Source organism: Argiope bruennichi, chromosome X1, assembly GCF_947563725.1.
Source record: "Argiope bruennichi chromosome X1, qqArgBrue1.1, whole genome shotgun sequence".
In the NCBI taxonomy this organism is placed as follows: domain Eukaryota; kingdom Metazoa; phylum Arthropoda; class Arachnida; order Araneae; family Araneidae; genus Argiope; species Argiope bruennichi.
In genome coordinates, this window is record NC_079162.1 from 1,907,158 (window position 1) to 1,928,719 (window position 21,562).

Sequence of the window (21,562 nt, forward strand, 5' to 3'; positions counted from 1 at the left end):
GAGTTCACGCACATGCGCAGAATTCATTCCTATTCAAAACATTGTGCTTTTAGACCAGAATGACAGCACGTTAAAACTTTTAGTGGATAATCATAATCAGAGTCTTAGACCATTCAGACGCGTTGCGGGTACGATGCTTCGTGGCCAGATCGGCAGCACGAGCCATCTAGTTTTGCTGGTCTTCAGTTCGAGTCTCGAAACTGAGAACTTTTTAAATATATTTTTCTTTTCTTTTTTTTACATTTTTTTTAGATATTTTTATCCTTTATTCCCACACTTACTACGAACTTTTCCAAATCTTATAATACTAAAATAAAATTTTATGTCAAAATATTTCTATATTCAAGAGAAATTTTAGGAGTCGAGTTCACGCACATGCGCAGAATTCATTCCTATTCAAAACATTGTGCTTTTAGACCAGAATGACACCACGTTAAAACTTTTAGTGGATAATCATAATGAGAGTCTTAGACCATTCAGACGCGTTGCGGGTACGAAGCTTCGTGGCCAGATCGGCAGCACGAGCCATCTAGTTTTGCTGGTCTTCAGTTCGAGTCTCGAAACTGAGAACTTTTTAAATATATTTTTCTTTTCTTTTTTTTACATTTTTGTTAGATATTTTTATCCTTTATTCCCACACTTACTACGAACTTTTCCAAATCTTATAATACTAAAATAAAATTTTATGTCAAAATATTTCTATATTCAAGAGAAATTTTAGGAGTCGAGTTCACGCACATGCGCAGAATTCATTCCTATTCAAAACATTGTGCTTTTAGACCAGAATGACACCACGTTAAAACTTTTAGTGGATAATCATAATGAGAGTCTTAGACCATTCAGACGGTCTTCGGGTACGAAGCTTCGTGGCAAGATCGGCAGCACGAGCCATCTAGTATTGCTGGTCTTCAGTTCGAGTCTCGAAACTGAGAACTTTTTAAATATATTTTTCTTTTGTTTTTTTAATTTTTTTTAGATATTTTTATCCTTTATTCCCACACTTACTACGAACTTTTCTAAATCTTATAATACTAAAATAAAATTTTATGTCAAAATATTTCTATATTCAAGAGAAATTTTAGGAGTCGAGTTCACGCACATGCGCAGAATTCATTCCTATTCAAAACATTGTGCTTTTAGACCAGAATGACAGCACGTTAAAACTTTTAGTGGATAATCATAATCAGAGTCTTAGACCATTCAGACGCGTTGCGGGTACGATGCTTCGTGGCCAGATCGGCAGCACGAGCCATCTAGTTTTGCTGGTCTTCAGTTCGAGTCTCGAAACTGAGAACTTTTTAAATATATTTTTCTTTTCTTTTTTTTACATTTTTTTTAGATATTTTTATCCTTTATTCCCACACTTACTACGAACTTTTCCAAATCTTATAATACTAAAATAAAATTTTATGTCAAAATATTTCTATATTCAAGAGAAATTTTAGGAGTCGAGTTCACGCACATGCGCAGAATTCATTCCTATTCAAAACATTGTGCTTTTAGACCAGAATGACACCACGTTAAAACTTTTAGTGGATAATCATAATGAGAGTCTTAGACCATTCAGACGCGTTGCGGGTACGAAGCTTCGTGGCCAGATCGGCAGCACGAGCCATCTAGTTTTGCTGGTCTTCAGTTCGAGTCTCGAAACTGAGAACTTTTTAAATATATTTTTCTTTTCTTTTTTTTACATTTTTGTTAGATATTTTTATCCTTTATTCCCACATTTACTACGAACTTTTCCAAATCTTATACTACTAAAATAAAATTTTATGTCAAAATATTTCTATATTAAAGAGAAATTTTAGGAGTCGAGTTCACGCACATGCGCAGAATTCATTCCTATTCAAAACATTGTGCTTTTAGACCAGAATGACACCACGTTAAAACTTTTAGTGGATAATCATAATGAGAGTCTTAGACCATTCAGACGCTCTGCGGGTACGAAGCTTCGTGGCAAGATCGGCAGCACGAGCCATCTAGTATTGCTGGTCTTCAGTTCGAGTCTCGAAACTGAGAACTTTTTAAATATATTTTTCTTTTCTTTTTTTTATTTTTTTTAGATATTTTTATCCTTTATTCCCACACTTACTACGAACTTTTCCAAATCTTATAATACTAAAATAAAATTTTATGTCAAAATATTTCTATATTCAAGAGAAATTTTAGGAGTCGAGTTCACGCACATGCGCAGAATTCATTCCTATTCAAAACATTGTGCTTTTAGACCAGAATGACACCACGTTAAAACTTTTAGTGGATAATCATAATGAGAGTCTTAGACCATTCAGACGCTCTGCGGGTACGAAGCTTCGTGGCAAGATCGGCAGCACGAGCCATCTAGTATTGCTGGTCTTCAGTTCGAGTCTCGAAACTGAGAACTTTTTAAATATATTTTTCTTTTATTTTTTTTATTTTTTTTAGATATTTTTATCCTTTATTCCCACACTTACTACGAACTTTTCCAAATCTTATAATACTAAAATAAAATTTATGTCAAAATATTTCTATATTCAAGAGAAATTTTAGGAGTCGAGTTCACGCACATGCGCAGAATTCATTCCTATTCAAAACATTGTGCTTTTAGACCAGAATGACACCACGTTAAAACTTTTAGTGGATAATCATAATGAGAGTCTTAGACCATTCAGACGGTCTTCGGGTACGAAGCTTCGTGGCAAGATCGGCAGCACGAGCCATCTAGTATTGCTGGTCTTCAGTTCGAGTCTCGAAACTGAGAACTTTTTTAAATATATTTTTCTTTTCTTTTTTTAATTTTTTTTAGATATTTTTATCCTTTATTCCCACACTTACTACGAACTTTTCCAAATCTTATAATACTAAAATAAAATTTTATGTCAAAATATTTCTATATTCAAGAGAAATTTTAGGAGTCGAGTTCACGCACATGCGCAGAATTCATTCCTATTCAAAACATTGTGCTTTTAGACCAGAATGACAGCACGTTAAAACTTTTAGCGGATAATCATAATCAGATTCTTAGACCATTCAGACGCGTTGCGGGTACGATGCTTCGTGGCCAGATCGGCAGCACGAGCCATCTAGTTTTGCTGGTCTTCAGTTCGAGTCTCGAAACTGAGAACTTTTTAAATATATTTTTCTTTTCTTTTTTTTACATTTTTTTTAGATATTTTTATCCTTTATTCCCACACTTACTACGAACTTTTCCAAATCTTATAATACTAAAATAAAATTTTATGTCAAAATATTTCTATATTCAAGAGAAATTTTAGGAGTCGAGTTCACGCACATGCGCAGAATTCATTCCTATTCAAAACATTGTGCTTTTAGACCAGAATGACACCACGTTAAAACTTTTAGTGGATAATCATAATGAGAGTGTTAGACCATTCAGACGCGCTGCGGGTACGAAGCTTCGTGGCCAGATCGGCAGCACGAGCCATCTAGTTTTGCTGGTCTTCAGTTCGAGTCTCGAAACTGAGAACTTTTTAAATATAATTTTCTTTTCTTTTTTTTTACATTTTTTTTTAGATATTTTTATCCTTTATTCCCACACTTACTACGAACTTTTCCAAATCTTATAATACTAAAATAAAATTTATGTCAAAATATTTCTATATTCAAGAGAAATTTTAGGAGTCGAGTTCACGCTAATGCGCAGAATTCATTCCTATTCAAAACATTCTGCTTTTAGACCAGAATGACACCACGTTAAAACTTTTAGTGGATAATCATAATGAGAGTCTTAGACCATTCAGACGGTCTTCGGGTACGAAGCTTCGTGGCAAGATCGGCAGCACGAGCCATCTAGTATTGCTGGTCTTCAGTTCAAGTCTCGAAACTGAGAACTTTTTTAAATATATTTTTCTTTTCTTTTTTTAATTTTTTTTAGATATTTTTATCCTTTATTCCCACACTTACTACGAACTTTTCCAAATCTTATAATACTAAAATAAAATTTTATGTCAAAATATTTCTATATTCAAGAGAAATTTTAGGAGTCGAGTTCACGCACATGCGCAGAATTCATTCCTATTCAAAACATTGTGCTTTTAGACCAGAATGACAGCACGTTTAAACTTTTAGCGGATAATCATAATCAGAGTCTTAGACCATTCAGACGCGTTGCGGGTACGATGCTTCGTGGCCAGATCGGCAGCACGAGCCATCTAGTTTTGCTGGTCTTCAGTTCGAGTCTCGAAACTGAGAACTTTTTAAATATATTTTTCTTTTCTTTTTTTTACATTTTTTTTAGATATTTTTATCCTTTATTCCCACACTTACTACGAACTTTTCCAAATCTTATAATACTAAAATAAAATTTTATGTCAAAATATTTCTATATTCAAGAGAAATTTTAGGAGTCGAGTTCACGCACATGCGCAGAATTCATTCCTATTCAAAACATTGTGCTTTTAGACCAGAATGACACCACGTTAAAACTTTTAGTGGATAATCATAATGAGAGTCTTAGACCATTCAGACGCGTTGCGGGTACGAAGCTTCGTGGCCAGATCGGCAGCACGAGCCATCTAGTTTTGCTGGTCTTCAGTTCGAGTCTCGAAACTGAGAACTTTTTAAATATATTTTTCTTTTCTTTTTTTTACATTTTTGTTAGATATTTTTATCCTTTATTCCCACATTTACTACGAACTTTTCCAAATCTTATACTACTAAAATAAAATTTTATGTCAAAATATTTCTATATTAAAGTGAAATTTTAGGAGTCGAGTTCACGCACATGCGCAGAATTCATTCCTATTCAAAACATTGTGCTTTTAGACCAGAATGACACCACGTTAAAACTTTTAGTGGATAATCATAATGAGAGTCTTAGACCATTCAGACGCTCTGCGGGTACGAAGCTTCGTGGCAAGATCGGCAGCACGAGCCATCTAGTATTGCTGGTCTTCAGTTCGAGTCTCGAAACTGAGAACTTTTTAAATATATTTTTCTTTTATTTTTTTTATTTTTTTTAGATATTTTTATCCTTTATTCCCACACTTACTACGAACTTTTCCAAATCTTATAATACTAAAATAAAATTTATGTCAAAATATTTCTATATTCAAGAGAAATTTTAGGAGTCGAGTTCACGCACATGCGCAGAATTCATTCCTATTCAAAACATTGTGCTTTTAGACCAGAATGACACCACGTTAAAACTTTTAGTGGATAATCATAATGAGAGTCTTAGACCATTCAGACGGTCTTCGGGTACGAAGCTTCGTGGCAAGATCGGCAGCACGAGCCATCTAGTATTGCTGGTCTTCAGTTCGAGTCTCGAAACTGAGAACTTTTTTAAATATATTTTTCTTTTCTTTTTTTAATTTTTTTTAGATATTTTTATCCTTTATTCCCACACTTACTACGAACTTTTCCAAATCTTATAATACTAAAATAAAATTTTATGTCAAAATATTTCTATATTCAAGAGAAATTTTAGGAGTCGAGTTCACGCACATGCGCAGAATTCATTCCTATTCAAAACATTGTGCTTTTAGACCAGAATGACAGCACGTTAAAACTTTTAGCGGATAATCATAATCAGAGTCTTAGACCATTCAGACGCGTTGCGGGTACGATGCTTCGTGGCCAGATCGGCAGCACGAGCCATCTAGTTTTGCTGGTCTTCAGTTCGAGTCTCGAAACTGAGAACTTTTTAAATATATTTTTCTTTTCTTTTTTTTACATTTTTTTTAGATATTTTTATCCTTTATTCCCACACTTACTACGAACTTTTCCAAATCTTATAATACTAAAATAAAATTTTATGTCAAAATATTTCTATATTCAAGAGAAATTTTAGGAGTCGAGTTCACGCACATGCGCAGAATTCATTCCTATTCAAAACATTGTGCTTTTAGACCAGAATGACACCACGTTAAAACTTTTAGTGGATAATCATAATGAGAGTGTTAGACCATTCAGACGCGCTGCGGGTACGAAGCTTCGTGGCCAGATCGGCAGCACGAGCCATCTAGTTTTGCTGGTCTTCAGTTCGAGTCTCGAAACTGAGAACTTTTTAAATATAATTTTCTTTTCTTTTTTTTACATTTTTTTTTAGATATTTTTATCCTTTATTCCCACACTTACTACGAACTTTTCCAAATCTTATAATACTAAAATAAAATTTATGTCAAAATATTTCTATATTCAAGAGAAATTTTAGGAGTCGAGTTCACGCTAATGCGCAGAATTCATTCCTATTCAAAACATTCTGCTTTTAGACCAGAATGACACCACGTTAAAACTTTTAGTGGATAATCATAATGAGAGTCTTAGACCATTCAGACGGTCTTCGGGTACGAAGCTTCGTGGCAAGATCGGCAGCACGAGCCATCTAGTATTGCTGGTCTTCAGTTCGAGTCTCGAAACTGAGAACTTTTTTAAATATATTTTTCTTTTCTTTTTTTAATTTTTTTTAGATATTTTTATCCTTTATTCCCACACTTACTACGAACTTTTCCAAATCTTATAATACTAAAATAAAATTTTATGTCAAAATATTTCTATATTCAAGAGAAATTTTAGGAGTCGAGTTCACGCACATGCGCAGAATTCATTCCTATTCAAAACATTGTGCTTTTAGACCAGAATGACAGCACGTTTAAACTTTTAGCGGATAATCATAATCAGAGTCTTAGACCATTCAGACGCGTTGCGGGTACGATGCTTCGTGGCCAGATCGGCAGCACGAGCCATCTAGTTTTGCTGGTCTTCAGTTCGAGTCTCGAAACTGAGAACTTTTTAAATATATTTTTCTTTTCTTTTTTTTACATTTTTTTTAGATATTTTTATCCTTTATTCCCACACTTACTACGAACTTTTCCAAATCTTATAATACTAAAATAAAATTTTATGTCAAAATATTTCTATATTCAAGAGAAATTTTAGGAGTCGAGTTCACGCACATGCGCAGAATTCAGTCCTATTCAAAACATTGTGCTTTTAGACCAGAATGACACCACGTTAAAACTTTTAGTGGATAATCATAATGAGAGTGTTAGACCATTCAGACGCGCTGCGGGTACGAAGCTTCGTGGCCAGATCGGCAGCACGAGCCATCTAGTTTTGCTGGTCTTCAGTTCGAGTCTCGAAACTGAGAACTTTTTAAATATAATTTTCTTTTCTTTTTTTTTACATTTTTTTTTAGATATTTTTATCCTTTATTCCCACACTTACTACGAACTTTTCCAAATCTTATACTACTAAAATGAAATTTTATGTCAAAATAATTTTATATTCAAGAGAAATTTTAGGAGTCGAGTTCACGCACATGCGCAGAATTCATTCCTATTCAAAACATTGTGCTTTTAGACCAGAATGACACCACGTTAAAACTTTTAGTGGATAATCATAATGAGAGTCTTAGACCATTCAGACGCGCTGCGGGTACGAAGCTTCGTGGCCAGATCGGCAGCACGAGCCATCTAGTTTTGCTGGTCTTCAGTTCGAGTCTCGAAACTGAGAACTTTTTCAATATATTTTTCTTTTCTTTTTTTTTACGTTTTTTTTAGATATTTTTATCCTTTATTCCCACACTTACTACGAACTTTTCCAAATCTTATACTACTAAAATAAAATTTTATATCAAAATATTTCTATATTCAAGAGAAATTTTAGAAGTCGAGTTCACGCACATGCGCAGAATTCATTCCTATTCAAAACATTGTGCTTTTAGACCAGAATGACACCACGTTAAAACTTTTAGTGGATAATCATAATGAGAGTCTTAGACCATTCAGACGCGCTGCGGGTACGATGCTTCGTGGCCAGACCGGCAGCCCGAGCCATATCGTTTTGCTGGTCTTCAATTCGAGTCTCGAAACTGAGAACTTTTTAAATATATTTTCTTTTCTTTTTTTTACATTTTTTTAGATATTTTTATCCTTTATTCCCACACTTACTACGAACTTTTCCGAATCTTATACTACTAAAATAAAATTTTATGTCAAAATATTTCTATATTCAAGAGAAATTTTAGGAGTCGAGTTCACGCACATGCGCAGTATTCATTCCTATTCAAAACATTGTGCTTTTAGACCAGAATGACACCACGTTAAAACTTTTAGTGGATAATCATAATGAGAGTGTTAGACCATTCAGACGCGCTGCGGGTACGAAGCTTCGTGGCCAGATCGGCAGCGCGAGCCATCTAGTTTTGCTGGTCTCCAGTTCGAGTCTCGAAACTGAGAACTTTTTCAATATATTTTTCTTTTCTTTTTTTTTACATTTTTTTTAGATATTTTTATCCTTTATTCCCATACTTACTACGAACTTTTCAAAATCTTATACTACTAAAATAAAATTTTGTGTCAAAATATTTCTACATTCAAGAGAAATTTTAGGAGTCGAGTTCACGCACATGCGCAGAATTCATTCCTATTCAAAACATTGTGCTTTTAGACCAGAATGACACCACGTTAAAACTTTTAGTGGATAATCGTAATGAGAGTCTTAGACCATTCAGACGCGCTGCGGGTACGAAGCTTCGTGGCCAGATCGGCAGCACGAGCCATCTAGTTTTGCTGGTCTCCAGTTCGAGTCTCGAAACTGAGAACTTTTTAAATATAATTTTGTTTTCTTTTTTTTTGCATTTTTTTTAGATATTTTTATCCTTTATTCCCACACTTACTACGAACTTTTCCAAATATTATACTAGTAAAATAAAATTTTATGTCAAAATATTTCTATATTCAAGATAAATGTTAGGAGTCGAGTTCACGCACATGCGCAGAATTCATTCCTATTCAAAACATTGTGCTTTTAGACCAGAAAAACACCACGTTAAAACTTTTAGTGGATAATCATAATGAGAGTCTTAGACCATTCAGACGTGTTGCGGGTACGAAGCTCCGTGGCCAGATCGGCAGCACGAGCCATCTAGTTTTGCTGGTCTTCAGTTCGAGTCTCGAAACTGAGAACTTTTTAAATATATTTTTCTTTCCTTTTTTTAACATTTTTTTTAGATATTTTTATCCTTTATTCCCACACTTACTACGAACTTTTAAAAATCTTATACTAGTAAAATAAAATTTTATATCAAAATATTTCTATATTCAAGAGAAATTTTAGGAGTCGAGTTCACGCACATGCGCAGAATTCATTCCTGTTCAAAACATTGTGCTTTTAGACCAGAATGACACCACGTTAAAACTTTTAGTGGATAATCGTAATGAGAGTCTTAGACCATTCAGACGCGCTGCGGGTACGAAGCTTCGTGGCCAGATCGGCAGCACGAGCCATCTAGTTTTGCTGGTCTCCAGTTCGAGTCTCGAAACTGAGAACATTTTCAATATATTTTTCTTTTCTTTTTTTTAAATTTTTTATATATTTTTATCCTTTATTCCCACACTTACTACGAACTTTTCCAAATCTTATACTACTAAAATAAAATTTTATGTCAAAATATTTCTATATTCAAGAGAAATTTTAGGAGTCGAGTTCACGCACATGCGCAGAATTCATTCCTATTCAAAACATTGTGCTTTTAGACCAGAATGACACCACGTTAAAACTTTTAGTGGATAATCATAATGAGAGTGTTAGACCATTCAGACGCGCTGCGGGTACGAAGCTTCGTGGCGAGATCGGCAGCCCGAGCCATATAGTTTTGCTGGTCTTCAATTCGAGTCTCGAAACTGAGAACTTTTTAAATATATTTTCTTTTCTTTTTTTTTACATTTTTTTAGATATTTTTATCCTTTATTCCCACACTTACTACTAACTTTTCCAAATCTTATACTACTAAAATAAAATTTTATGTCAAAATATTTCTATATTCAAGAGAAATTTTAGGAGTCGAGTTCACGCACATGCGCAGTATTCATTCCTATTCAAAACATTGTGCTTTTAGACCAGAATGACACCACGTTAAAACTTTTAGTGGATAATCATAATGAGAGTCTTAGACCATTCAGACGTGCTGCGGGTACGAAGCTTCGTGGCCAGATCGGCAGCACGAGCCATCTAGTTTTGCTGGTCTTCAGTTCGAGTCTCGAAACTGAGAACTTTTTAAATATATTTTTCTTTTCTTTTTTTTACATTTTTTTAAGATATTTTTATCCTTTATTCCTTCACTTACTACGAACGTTTCCAAATCTTATACTACTAAAATAAAATTTTATGTCAAAATATTTCTATATTCAAGAGAAATTTTAGGAGTCGAGTTCACGCACATGCGCAGAATTCATTCCTATTCAAAACATTGTGCTTTTAGACCAGAATGACACCACGTTAAAACTTTTAGTGGATAATCGTAATGAGAGTCTTAGACCATTCAGACGCGCTGCGGGTACGAAGCTTCGTGGCCAGATCGGCAGCACGAGCCATCTAGTTTTGCTGGTCTCCAGTTCGAGTCTCGAAACTGAGAACTTTTTCAATATATTTTTCTTTTCTTTTTTTTAAATTTTTTATATATTTTTATCCTTTATTCCCACACTTACTACGAACTTTTCCAAATCGTATACTACTAAAATAAAATTTTATGTCAAAATATTTCTATATTCAAGAGAAATTTTAGGAGTCGAGTTCACGCACATGCGCAGAATTCATTCCTATTCAAAACATTGTGCTTTTAGACCAGAATGACACCACGTTAAAACTTTTAGTGGATAATCATAATGAGAGTGTTAGACCATTCAGACGCGCTGCGGGTACGAAGCTTCGTGGCCAGATCGGCAGCGCGAGCCATCTAGTTTTGCTGGTCTCCAGTTCGAGTCTCGAAACTGAGAACTTTTTCAATATATTTTTCTTTTCTTTTTTTTACATTTTTTTTAGATATTTTTATCCTTTATTCCCATACTTACTACGAACTTTTCAAAATCTTATACTACTAAAATAAAATTTTGTGTCAAAATATTTCTACATTCAAGAGAAATTTTAGGAGTCGAGTTCACGCACATGCGCAGAATTCATTCCTATTCAAAACATTGTGCTTTTAGACCAGAATGACACCACGTTAAAACTTTTAGTGGATAATCATAATGAGAGTCTTAGACCATTCAGACGCGGTGCGGGTACGAAGCTTCGTGGCCAGATCGGCAGCACGAGCCATCTAGTTTTGCTGGTCTCCAGTTCGAGTCTCGAAACTGAGAACTTTTTCAATATATTTTTCTTTTTTTTTTACATTTTTTTATATATTTTTATCCTTTATTCCCACACTTACTACGAACTTTTCCAAATATTATACTAGTAAAATAAAATTTTATGTCAAAATATTTCTATATTCAAGATAAATGTTAGGAGTCGAGTTCACGCACATGCGCAGAATTCATTCCTATTCAAAACATTGTGCTTTTAGACCAGAAAAACACCACGTTAAAACTTTTAGTGGATAATCATAATGAGAGTCTTAGACCATTCAGACGTGTTGCGGGTACGAAGCTCCGTAGCCAGATCGGCAGCACGAGCCATCTAGTTTTGCTGGTCTTCAGTTCGAGTCTCGAAACTGAGAACTTTTTAAATATATTTTTCTTTTCTTTTTTTTACATTTTTTTTAGATATTTTTATCCTTTATTCCCATACTTACTACGAACTTTTCAAAATCTTATACTACTAAAATAAAATTTTGTGTCAAAATATTTCTACATTCAAGAGAAATTTTAGGAGTCGAGTTCACGCACATGCGCAGAATTCATTCCTATTCAAAACATTGTGCTTTTAGACCAGAATGACACCACGTTAAAACTTTTAGTGGATAATCGTAATGAGAGTCTTAGACCATTCAGACGCGCTGCGGGTACGAAGCTTCGTGGCCAGATCGGCAGCACGAGCCATCTAGTTTTGCTGGTCTCCAGTTCGAGTCTCGAAACTGAGAACTTTTTAAATATAATTTTGTTTTCTTTTTTTTTGCATTTTTTTTAGATATTTTTATCCTTTATTCCCACACTTACTACGAACTTTTCCAAATATTATACTAGTAAAATAAAATTTTATGTCAAAATATTTCTATATTCAAGATAAATGTTAGGAGTCGAGTTCACGCACATGCGCAGAATTCATTCCTATTCAAAACATTGTGCTTTTAGACCAGAAAAACACCACGTTAAAACTTTTAGTGGATAATCATAATGAGAGTCTTAGACCATTCAGACGTGTTGCGGGTACGAAGCTCCGTGGCCAGATCGGCAGCACGAGCCATCTAGTTTTGCTGGTCTTCAGTTCGAGTCTCGAAACTGAGACCTTTTTAAATATATTTTTCTTTCCTTTTTTTAACATTTTTTTTAGATATTTTTATCCTTTATTCCCACACTTACTACGAACTTTTAAAAATCTTATACTAGTAAAATAAAATTTTATATCAAAATATTTCTATATTCAAGAGAAATTTTAGGAGTCGAGTTCACGCACATGCGCAGAATTCATTCCTGTTCAAAACATTGTGCTTTTAGACCAGAATGACACCACGTTAAAACTTTTAGTGGATAATCGTAATGAGAGTCTTAGACCATTCAGACGCGCTGCGGGTACGAAGCTTCGTGGCCAGATCGGCAGCACGAGCCATCTAGTTTTGCTGGTCTCCAGTTCGAGTCTCGAAACTGAGAACATTTTCAATATATTTTTCTTTTCTTTTTTTAAAATTTTTTATATATTTTTATCCTTTATTCCCACACTTACTACGAACTTTTCCAAATCTTATACTACTAAAATAAAATTTTATGTCAAAATATTTCTATATTCAAGAGAAATTTTAGGAGTCGAGTTCACGCACATGCGCAGAATTCATTCCTATTCAAAACATTGTGCTTTTAGACCAGAATGACACCACGTTAAAACTTTTAGTGGATAATCATAATGAGAGTGTTAGACCATTCAGACGCGCTGCGGGTACGAAGCTTCGTGGCGAGATCGGCAGCCCGAGCCATATAGTTTTGCTGGTCTTCAATTCGAGTCTCGAAACTGAGAACTTTTTAAATATATTTTCTTTTCTTTTTTTTTACATTTTTTTAGATATTTTTATCCTTTATTCCCACACTTACTACTAACTTTTCCAAATCTTCTACTACTAAAATAAAATTTTATGTCAAAATATTTCTATATTCAAGAGAAATTTTAGGAGTCGAGTTCACGCACATGCGCAGTATTCATTCCTATTCAAAACATTGTGCTTTTAGACCAGAATGACACCACGTTAAAACTTTTAGTGGATAATCATAATGAGAGTCTTAGACCATTCAGACGTGCTGCGGGTACGAAGCTTCGTGGCCAGATCGGCAGCACGAGCCATCTAGTTTTGCTGGTCTTCAGTTCGAGTCTCGAAACTGAGAACTTTTTAAATATATTTTTCTTTTCTTTTTTTTACATTTTTTTAAGATATTTTTATCCTTTATTCCTTCACTTACTACGAACGTTTCCAAATCTTATACTACTAAAATAAAATTTTATGTCAAAATATTTCTATATTCAAGAGAAATTTTAGGAGTCGAGTTCACGCACATGCGCAGAATTCATTCCTATTCAAAACATTGTGCTTTTAGACCAGAATGACACCACGTTAAAACTTTTAGTGGATAATCGTAATGAGAGTCTTAGACCATTCAGACGCGCTGCGGGTACGAAGCTTCGTGGCCAGATCGGCAGCACGAGCCATCTAGTTTTGCTGGTCTCCAGTTCGAGTCTCGAAACTGAGAACTTTTTCAATATATTTTTCTTTTCTTTTTTTTAAATTTTTTATATATTTTTATCCTTTATTCCCACACTTACTACGAACTTTTCCAAATCGTATACTACTAAAATAAAATTTTATGTCAAAATATTTCTATATTCAAGAGAAATTTTAGGAGTCGAGTTCACGCACATGCGCAGAATTCATTCCTATTCAAAACATTGTGCTTTTAGACCAGAATGACACCACGTTAAAACTTTTAGTGGATAATCATAATGAGAGTGTTAGACCATTCAGACGCGCTGCGGGTACGAAGCTTCGTGGCCAGATCGGCAGCGCGAGCCATCTAGTTTTGCTGGTCTCCAGTTCGAGTCTCGAAACTGAGAACTTTTTCAATATATTTTTCTTTTCTTTTTTTTACATTTTTTTTAGATATTTTTATCCTTTATTCCCATACTTACTACGAACTTTTCAAAATCTTATACTACTAAAATAAAATTTTGTGTCAAAATATTTCTACATTCAAGAGAAATTTTAGGAGTCGAGTTCACGCACATGCGCAGAATTCATTCCTATTCAAAACATTGTGCTTTTAGACCAGAATGACACCACGTTAAAACTTTTAGTGGATAATCGTAATGAGAGTCTTAGACAATTCAGACGCGCTGCGGGTACGAAGCTTCGTGGCCAGATCGGCAGCACGAGCCATCTAGTTTTGCTGGTCTCCAGTTCGAGTCTCGAAACTGAGAACTTTTTCAATATATTTTTCTTTTCTTTTTTTTAAATTTTTTATATATTTTTATCCTTTATTCCCACACTTACTACGAACTTTTCCAAATCTTATACTACTAAAATAAAATTTTATGTCAAAATATTTCTATATTCAAGAGAAATTTTAGGAGTCGAGTTCACGCACATGCGCAGAATTCATTCCTATTCAAAACATTGTGCTTTTAGACCAGAATGACACCACGTTAAAACTTTTAGTGGATAATCATAATGAGAGTCTTAGACCATTCAGACGCGGTGCGGGTACGAAGCTTCGTGGCCAGATCGGCAGCACGAGCCATCTAGTTTTGCTGGTCTCCAGTTCGAGTCTCGAAACTGAGAACTTTTTCAATATATTTTTCTTTTTTTTTTACATTTTTTTATATATTTTTATCCTTTATTCCCACACTTACTACGAACTTTTCCAAATATTATACTAGTAAAATAAAATTTTATGTCAAAATATTTCTATATTCAAGATAAATGTTAGGAGTCGAGTTCACGCACATGCGCAGAATTCATTCCTATTCAAAACATTGTGCTTTTAGATAAGAAAAACACCACGTTAAAACTTTTAGTGGATAATCATAATGAGAGTCTTAGACCATTCAGACGTGTTGCGGGTACGAAGCTCCGTAGCCAGATCGGCAGCACGAGCCATCTAGTTTTGCTGGTCTTCAGTTCGAGTCTCGAAACTGAGAACTTTTTAAATATATTTTTCTTTTCTTTTTTTTACATTTTTTTTAGATATTTTTATCCTTTATTCCCACATTTACTACGAACTTTTCCAAATCTTATACTACTAAAATAAAATTTTATGACAAAATATTTCTATATTCAAGAGAAATTTTAGGAGTCGAGTTCACGCACATGCGCAGAATTCATTCCTATTCAAAACATTGTGCTTTTAGACCAGAATGACACCACGTTAAAACTTTTAGTGGATAATCGTAATGAGAGTCTTAGACCATTCAGACGCGCTGCGGGTACGAAGCTTCGTGGCCAGATCGGCAGCACGAGCCATCTAGTTTTGCTGGTCTCCAGTTCGAGTCTCGAAACTGAGAACTTTTTCAATATATTTTTCTTTTCTTTTTTTTAAATTTTTTATATATTTTTATCCTTTATTCCCACACTTACTACGAACTTTTCCAAATCTTATACTACTAAAACAAAATTTTATGTCAAAATATTTCTATATTCAAGAGAAATTTTAGGAGTCGAGTTCACGCACATGCGCAGAATTCATTCCTATTCAAAACATTGTGCTTTTAGAACAGAATGACACCACGTTAAAACTTTTAGTGGATAATCATAATGAGAGTCTTAGACCATTCAGACGCGGTGCGGGTACGAAGCTTCGTGGCCAGATCGGCAGCACGAGCCATCTAGTTTTGCTGGTCTCCAGTTCGAGTCTCGAAACTGAGAACTTTTTAAATATATTTTTCTTTCCTTTTTTTAACATTTTTTTTAGATATTTTTATCCTTTATTCCCACACTTACTACGAACTTTTCCAAATCTTATACTAGTAAAATAAAATTTTATGTCAAAATATTTCTATATTCAAGAGAAATTTTAGGAGTTGAGTTCACGCACATGCGCAGAATTCATTCCTATTCAAACATTGTGCTTTTAGACCAGAATGACACCACGTTAAAACTTTTAGTGGATAATCATAATGAGAGTCTTAGACAATTCAGACGCGCTGCGAGTAGGAAGCTTCGTGGCCAGATCGGCAGCACGAGCCATCTAGTTTTGCTGGTCTCCAGTTCGAGTCTCGAAACTGAGAACTTTTTCAATATATTTTTCTTTTTTTTTTACATTTTTTTATATATTTTTATCCTTTATTCCCACACTTACTACGAACTTTTCCAAATATTATACTAGTAAAATAAAATTTTATGTCAAAATATTTCTATATTCAAGATAAATGTTAGGAGTCGAGTTCACGCACATGCGCAGAATTCATTCCTATTCAAAACATTGTGCTTTTAGACCAGAAAAACACCACGTTAAAACTTTTAGTGGATAATCATAATGAGAGTCTTAGACCATTCAGACGTGTTGCGGGTACGAAGCTCCGTGGCCAGATCGGCAGCACGAGCCATCTAGTTTTGCTGGTCTTCAGTTCGAGTCTCGAAACTGAGAACTTTTTAAATATATTTTTCTTTCCTTTTTTTAACATTTTTTTTAGATATTTTTATCCTTTATTCCCACACTTACTACGAACTTTTAAAAATCTTATACTAGTAAAATAAAATTTTATATCAAAATATTTCTATATTCAAGAGAAATTTTAGGAGTCGAGTTCACGCACATGCGCAGAATTCATTCCTGTTCAAAACATTGTGCTTTTAGACCAGAATGACACCACGTTAAAACTTTTAGTGGATAATCGTAATGAGAGTCTTAGACCATTCAGACGCGCTGCGGGTACGAAGCTTCGTGGCCAGATCGGCAGCACGAGCCATCTAGTTTTGCTGGTCTCCAGTTCGAGTCTCGAAACTGAGAACATTTTCAATATATTTTTCTTTTCTTTTTTTTAAATTTTTTATATATTTTTATCCTTTATTCCCACACTTACTACGAACTTTTCCAAATCTTATACTACTAAAATAAAATTTTATGTCAAAATATTTCTATATTCAAGAGAAATTTTAGGAGTCGAGTTCACGCACATGCGCAGAATTCATTCCTATTCAAAACATTGTGCTTTTAGACCAGAATGACACCACGTTAAAACTTTTAGTGGATAATCATAATGAGAGTGTTAGACCATTCAGACGCGCTGCGGGTACGAAGCTTCGTGGCGAGATCGGCAGCCCGAGCCATATAGTTTTGCTGGTCTTCAATTCGAGTCTCGAAACTGAGAACTTTTTAAATATATTTTCTTTTCTTTTTTTTTACATTTTTTTAGATATTTTTATCCTTTATTCCCACACTTACTACTAACTTTTCCAAATCTTCTACTACTAAAATAAAATTTTATGTCAAAATATTTCTATATTCAAGAGAAATTTTAGGAGTCGAGTTCACGCACATGCGCAGTATTCATTCCTATTCAAAACATTGTGCTTTTAGACCAGAATGACACCACGTTAAAACTTTTAGTGGATAATCATAATGAGAGTCTTAGACCATTCAGACGTGCTGCGGGTACGAAGCTTCGTGGCCAGATCGGCAGCACGAGCCATCTAGTTTTGCTGGTCTTCAGTTCGAGTCTCGAAACTGAGAACTTTTTAAATATATTTTTCTTTTCTTTTTTTTACATTTTTTTAAGATATTTTTATCCTTTATTCCTTCACTTACTACGAACGTTTCCAAATCTTATACTACTAAAATAAAATTTTATGTCAAAATATTTCTATATTCAAGAGAAATTTTAGGAGTCGAGTTCACGCACATGCGCAGAATTCATTCCTATTCAAAACATTGTGCTTTTAGACCAGAATGACACCACGTTAAAACTTTTAGTGGATAATCGTAATGAGAGTCTTAGACCATTCAGACGCGCTGCGGGTACGAAGCTTCGTGGCCAGATCGGCAGCACGAGCCATCTAGTTTTGCTGGTCTCCAGTTCGAGTCTCGAAACTGAGAACTTTTTCAATATATTTTTCTTTTCTTTTTTTTAAATTTTTTATATATTTTTATCCTTTATTCCCACACTTACTACGAACTTTTCCAAATCGTATACTACTAAAATAAAATTTTATGTCAAAATATTTCTATATTCAAGAGAAATTTTAGGAGTCGAGTTCACGCACATGCGCAGAATTCATTCCTATTCAAAACATTGTGCTTTTAGACCAGAATGACACCACGTTAAAACTTTTAGTGGATAATCATAATGAGAGTGTTAGACCATTCAGACGCGCTGCGGGTACGAAGCTTCGTGGCCAGATCGGCAGCGCGAGCCATCTAGTTTTGCTGGTCTCCAGTTCGAGTCTCGAAACTGAGAACTTTTTCAATATATTTTTCTTTTCTTTTTTTTACATTTTTTTTAGATATTTTTATCCTTTATTCCCATACTTACTACGAACTTTTCAAAATCTTATACTACTAAAATAAAATTTTGTGTCAAAATATTTCTACATTCAAGAGAAATTTTAGGAGTCGAGTTCACGCACATGCGCAGAATTCATTCCTATTCAAAACATTGTGCTTTTAGACCAGAATGACACCACGTTAAAACTTTTAGTGGATAATCGTAATGAGAGTCTTAGACAATTCAGACGCGCTGCGGGTACGAAGCTTCGTGGCCAGATCGGCAGCACGAGCCATCTAGTTTTGCTGGTCTCCAGTTCGAGTCTCGAAACTGAGAACTTTTTCAATATATTTTTCTTTTCTTTTTTTTAAATTTTTTATATATTTTTATCCTTTATTCCCACACTTACTACGAACTTTTCCAAATCTTATACTACTAAAATAAAATTTTATGTCAAAATATTTCTATATTCAAGAGAAATTTTAGGAGTCGAGTTCACGCACATGCGCAGAATTCATTCCTATTCAAAACATTGTGCTTTTAGACCAGAATGACACCACGTTAAAACTTTTAGTGGATAATCATAATGAGAGTCTTAGACCATTCAGACGCGGTGCGGGTACGAAGCTTCGTGGCCAGATCGGCAGCACGAGCCATCTAGTTTTGCTGGTCTCCAGTTCGAGTCTCGAAACTGAGAACTTTTTCAATATATTTTTCTTTTTTTTTTACATTTTTTTATATATTTTTATCCTTTATTCCCACACTTACTACGAACTTTTCCAAATATTATACTAGTAAAATAAAATTTTATGTCAAAATATTTCTATATTCAAGATAAATGTTAGGAGTCGAGTTCACGCACATGCGCAGAATTCATTCCTATTCAAAACATTGTGCTTTTAGATAAGAAAAACACCACGTTAAAACTTTTAGTGGATAATCATAATGAGAGTCTTAGACCATTCAGACGTGTTGCGGGTACGAAGCTCCGTAGCCAGATCGGCAGCACGAGCCATCTAGTTTTGCTGGTCTTCAGTTCGAGTCTCGAAACTGAGAACTTTTTAAATATATTTTTCTTTTCTTTTTTTTACATTTTTTTTAGATATTTTTATCCTTTATTCCCACATTTACTACGAACTTTTCCAAATCTTATACTACTAAAATAAAATTTTATGACAAAATATTTCTATATTCAAGAGAAATTTTAGGAGTCGAGTTCACGCACATGCGCAGAATTCATTCCTATTCAAAACATTGTGCTTTTAGACCAGAATGACACCACGTTAAAACTTTTAGTGGATAATCGTAATGAGAGTCTTAGACCATTCAGACGCGCTGCGGGTACGAAGCTTCGTGGCCAGATCGGCAGCACGAGCCATCTAGTTTTGCTGGTCTCCAGTTCGAGTCTCGAAACTGAGAACTTTTTCAATATATTTTTCTTTTCTTTTTTTTAAATTTTTTATATATTTTTATCCTTTATTCCCACACTTACTACGAACTTTTCCAAATCTTATACTACTAAAACAAAATTTTATGTCAAAATATTTCTATATTCAAGAGAAATTTTAGGAGTCGAGTTCACGCACATGCGCAGAATTCATTCCTATTCAAAACATTGTGCTTTTAGAACAGAATGACACCACGTTAAAACTTTTAGTGGATAATCATAATGAGAGTCTTAGACCATTCAGACGCGGTGCGGGTACGAAGCTTCGTGGCCAGATCGGCAGCACGAGCCATCTAGTTTTGCTGGTCTCCAGTTCGAGTCTCGAAACTGAGAACTTTTTAAATATATTTTTCTTTCCTTTTTTTAACATTTTTTTTAGATATTTTTATCCTTTATTCCCACACTTACTACGAACTTTTCCAAATCTTATACTAGTAAAATAAAATTTTATGTCAAAATATTTCTATATTCAAGAGAAATTTTAGGAGTTGAGTTCACGCACATGCGCAGAATTCATTCCTATTCAAACATTGTGCTTTTAGACCAGAATGACACCACGTTAAAACTTTTAGTGGATAATCATAATGAGAGTCTTAGACAATTCAGACGCGCTGCGAGTAGGAAGCTTCGTGGCCAGATCGGCAGCACGAGCCATCTAATTTGCTGGTCGTCAGTTCGAGTCTCCAAACTGAGAAGTTTTTAAATATATTTTTCTTTTATTTTTTTTACATTTTTTTTAGATATTTTTATCCTTTATTCCCACACTTACTACGAACTTTTCAAAATCTTATACTACTAAAATAAAATTTTGTGTCAAAATATTTCTACATTCAAGAGAAATTTTAGGAGTTGAGTTCACGCACATGCGCAGAATTCATTCCTATTCAAACATTGTGCTTTTAGACCAGAATGACACCACGTTAAAACTTTTAGTGGATAATCATAATGAGAGTCTTAGACAATTCAGACGCGCTGCGAGTAGGAAGCTTCGTGGCCAAATCGGCAGCACGAGCCATCTAGTTTTGCTGGTCTTCAGTTCGAGTCTCGAAACTGAGAAATTTTTAAATATATTTTTCTTTTCTTTATTTTACATTTTTTAAAGATATTTTTATCCTTTATTCCCACACTTACTACGAACTTTTCCAAATCTTATACTACTAAAATAAAGTTTTATGTCAAAATATTTCTATATTCAAGAGAAATTTTAGGAGTCGAGTTCACGCACATGCGCAGAATTCATTCCTATTCAAAACATTGTGCTTTTAGACCAGAATGACACCACGTTAAAACTTTTAGTGGATAATCGTAATGAGAGTCTTAGACCATTCAGACGCGCTGCGGGTACGAAGCTTCGTGGCCAGATCGGCAGCACGAGCCATCTAGTTTTGCTGGTCTTCAGTTCGAGTTTCGAAACTGAGAACTTTTTCAATATATTTTTCTTTTCTTTTTTTTAAATTTTTTTATATATTTTTATCCTTTATTCCCACACTCACTACGAACTTTTCCAAATCTTATACTACTAAAATAAAATTTTATGTCAAAATATTTCTATATTCAAGAGAAATTTTAGGAGTCGAGTTCACGCACATGCGCAGAATTCATTCCTATTCAAAACATTGTGCTTTTAGACCAGAATGACACCACGTTAAAACTTTTAGTGGATAATCATAATGAGAGTCTTAGACCATTCAGACGCGCTGCGGGTACGAAGCATCGTGGCCATATCGGCGGCACGAGCCATCTAGTTTTGCTGGTCTTCAGTTCGAGTCCCGA